The following is a 4,021-nucleotide window of genomic DNA, read 5'->3' on the forward strand; positions in this document are numbered from 1 at the left end:
CCAATTCGAAGACTCCTTCAATACAGCCCACGAATGCGGCCTTCTTTCCCCCCGATTTGAAGGCCAGGTCCGGTTTATCCTTTGCGGTCCACCCTATCCCAAGATGCATTGCAGGCATATGTAAAATTCTGGACGTAATGGCGGACGAAGCAGCGACTGGGTACACTTTTATATGCAAGTATGTTAAAATCTGGGATAAAAAAAAAAAAAAGCCTAAGCGGTTATGTTTTAAAGTGGATGATAGGTTTTTGTCAATTGCGTAAACATTTATTTGTATTATTTTGTCGGAGATCATCTCGTACAGCGGGTCCTGTAGTACTTTCGCCGCTAAGCTAATTCTTCTTTTTTAATTTTAATTTTTATTTTAGGGAGCAATGAGCAGGCCAAAGCTTTTATTAAAATGAGAACAGCCACATTTCCACGAGTGCAAAGCACTGCAGCTGTGGCATGAAGGTACAAGAATTAATCAATTTATTCATCTTATGCTTCTGAGTGCAGTTTCATTAACCCTCATACTGTAACCTGTGATTTTAATGAAGTATAGGTCCTCTTGTGTTGTGAAAACTGTAGTTTTTCTGTGTGCATTTAAGATACTATTTTCCATGTTTCTCCTCTTCATTCATTTTATGTTGATGTTATTAGGAAAATTTTGGAGAAGATGGGCCTGCAGGGGAAGTAACTATTCTGCAGGCTAAAAAGAAATGGGACAACCTAAAAAATAAATACAAAGTGCATGTGTAATGAAGAATATAATTTGTATGTGCAGCTATTAATACATGTAAAGTTTAAAAAAAATGTTTGTTGCTCTGTTTGCCTGCTGTGATATCTTATTTTCTTTGTTCAGGACTGCAAAAATCCAGGCGGGTCAGGGGAAGGAGTTTGTGGGAAGCTGCTGCTGCGACTTGGTCCTAGTTTGTCCTCATGGACGAGGTTTTAGGACAGAGACCTTCCACTGCACCTCCTGTCCTAACTATTCCATCACTGAGGACACTCCAGGTCCAAGCACAGCAGTGGGTGACCAGCAAGATGGGGTTGAGGAACAAAGAAGAAGGGAGACAGGGAAGAAAGAGGCAGCAGGACAGAGAGTATGATTTATTTCAATTAATCAGAAGATATCAAGCCGAAGAGAGAAGAGCAAATGTAAGTAGGGAGAGAATGGAGAAAAGAATTGCAAATAAATTAATTGATGTTTTTTTATGTTCTTGAAAAAGGTGTTTTTTGTTTTAAATTTGAAAAATAAAGTGATTACAAAAACTACTATTGTTAATAATTATTTTTATTAAGAGTAAGTTCATTAAAAACAAATTGCTTTGTGGCATGCCAGCCTTGCAAACCCACGGAACACCACCTCCATGTCCTCTGGGTTTTTAGGCAGGTGGATGACCTGGTGGTGAATGGCCACTTCTGTCATGTGATGGACAATGCAGTGGACAGTAGAACGAGGCATCGCAAACACTCCTGAGACCACCCTGCAGGATGCGACACCTGCCAGCCAGAAAAGAAACACCAGGGTCTCAATTGTGGCCCCCCAACCATGTCGTGGATCCAGGTCCAGGAGATGAAGCAACACAGCCAGAGACTCCCTGCTTCATTGGAAATCTGGTCTAGGATCTTGTTGGTTAAAGTAAAGGCTCCAGTATACTGCCGCGTACGTCTGTTCATGCGCAAGTACGCGTGTACTGTACGCAGAGGGTTCAGATTTCATACTCCAGCGTACACCCCGAGCAGCTGCAGAGCAGCTTCACAGACAAGGGGCGTTTACCTTTGGGACAAATTGAGGTCGCCGATTGGTCATTTGCTGACACGCCTACTGGATTGATTGACAGGTCGGAAAAACGAAAAAAAGCGTGCGCTGGCAGCCTCCGCCGCAGCGGTGTTCTGTGTTTATATGTTGTTAATAAAAAGATCTAAAATAGAATCTAGAAAAAAAAAAAATCAGAGCGCTGGCTCTACAGCCCACACATCAGACCTGCCCACCAGGAAATCTCCAGACCCTCCCGCAGCCACGCTGGACCCGAGTTTAATTTGCTCATGACAAATTCCTCCATTTCTCACCATTTCAGTCATAGCATCAACAGAGGAGGAAGAGATCACTGCCTCTTGGCAAAAAAACAAAAGAAAAGGTCAGATCAGGGATCCGTCGCTGGGCAGTTTACTGTGCGACACTGCGTACGCGTATGCGGTCGTGAAAATTTGAGCTTTGCACGGAGGGTACACTAGGGGGTACGCACGTACCTCTGCGTACGTACGTGCATACCTCTGCGTATGGATGTACGCGGCAGTATACTCGGGGCTTAACGGTCCAGGACTGGGACACTCAGGTTAATCCCGCAGTACAAGGGTCTGGTCTGGTTAATGAAATGTAGAAAACAACAAAAACATTCTTAGGTTAAGATTTTATTTTTTATAAGCTATCAAAGCATTATCACAATTATGAGGCTTAATGTAAATATTCTCATGCTCAGTAAAAACACTATTTTATTAAATGGAATAAAAAAAATGAAAGACCCTGTTTTTTAACATTTTACAGCCACTTTATGTACCAACGGATCTTATAAAATATTGGGAAATGTTATGCTATATTCTAAATTTAAGATAATTTAAACATAATATATTAAATTTTATTAAATTATTAATAATTTAATAAGATAAATTTAGATTTTATTTATTATGCACAAGTTAATAAAGTTAATACAGGTCCTTCTCAAAAAATTAGCATATTGTGATAAAGGTCATTATTTTCCATAATGTAACGATAAAAATGAAACTTTCATATATTTCAGATTCATTGCACACCAACTGAAATATTTCAGGTCTTTAATTGTTTTAATACTGATGATTATGGCATACAGCTCATGAAAACCCAAAATGCCTGTCCCAAAAGATCAGCATATCATGAAAAGGTTCTCTAAACAAGCTATTAACCTAACCATCTGAATCAACGACGTAACTCTAAACACCTGCAAAAAATTTCTGAGGCTTTTAAAAACGCTCAGCCTTGTTCATTACTCAAAACCGCAATCATGGGTAAGACTGCCGACTTGACTGCTGTCCAGAAGGCCATCATTGACACCCTCAAGCAAGAGGGCAAGACACAGAAAGAAATTGCTGAATGAATAGGCTGTTCCCAGAGTGCTGGATCAAGGCACCTCAGTGGGAAGTCTGTGGGAAGGGAAAAGTGTGGCAGAAAACGCTGCACAACGAGAAGAGGTGACCGGACCCTGAGGAGGATTGTGGAGAAAGGCCGATTCCAGACCTTGGGGGACCTGCAGAAGCAGTGGACTGAGTCTGGAGTAGAAATATCCAGAGCCACCGTGCACAGGCGTGTGCAGGAAATGGGCTACAGGTGCCGCATTCCCCAGATCAAGCCACTTTTGAACCAGAAACAGCGGCAGAAGTGCCTGACCTGGGCTACAGAGAAGCAGCACTGGACTGTTGCTCAGTGGTCCAAAGTACTTTTTTCGGATGAAAGCAAATTTTGCATGTCATTCGGAAATCAAGGTGCCAGAGTCTGGAGGAAGACTGGGGAGAAGGAAATGCCAAAATGCCAGAAGTCCAGTGTGAAGCACCCACAGTCAGTGATGGTCTGGGGTGCCATGTCAGCTGCTGGTGTTGGTCCACTGTTTTATCAAGGGCAGGGTCAATGCAGCCAGCTATCAGGAGATTTTGGAGCACGTCATGCTTCCATCTGCTGAAAAGCTTTATGGAGATGAAGATTTCATTTTTCAGCACGACCTGGCACCTGCTCACAGTGCCAAAACCACTGGTAAATGGTTTACTGACCATGGTATTACTGTGCTCAATTGGCCTGCCAACTCTCCTGACCTGAACCCCATAGAGAACCTGTGGGATATTGTGAAGAGAAAAGTTGAGAGCGCACGACCCAACACTCTGGATGAGCTTAAGGCTGCTATCGAAGCATCCTGGGCCTCCACAACACCTCAGCAGTGCCACAGGCTGATTGCCACGCCGCATTGAAGCAGTCATTCATGCAAAAGGATTCCCGACCAAGTATTGAGTG

This window comes from Nematolebias whitei, chromosome 8 (assembly GCF_014905685.2).
Source record: "Nematolebias whitei isolate Nwh7 chromosome 8, NemWhi1, whole genome shotgun sequence".
Taxonomy (NCBI): Eukaryota; Metazoa; Chordata; class Actinopteri; order Cyprinodontiformes; family Rivulidae; genus Nematolebias; species Nematolebias whitei.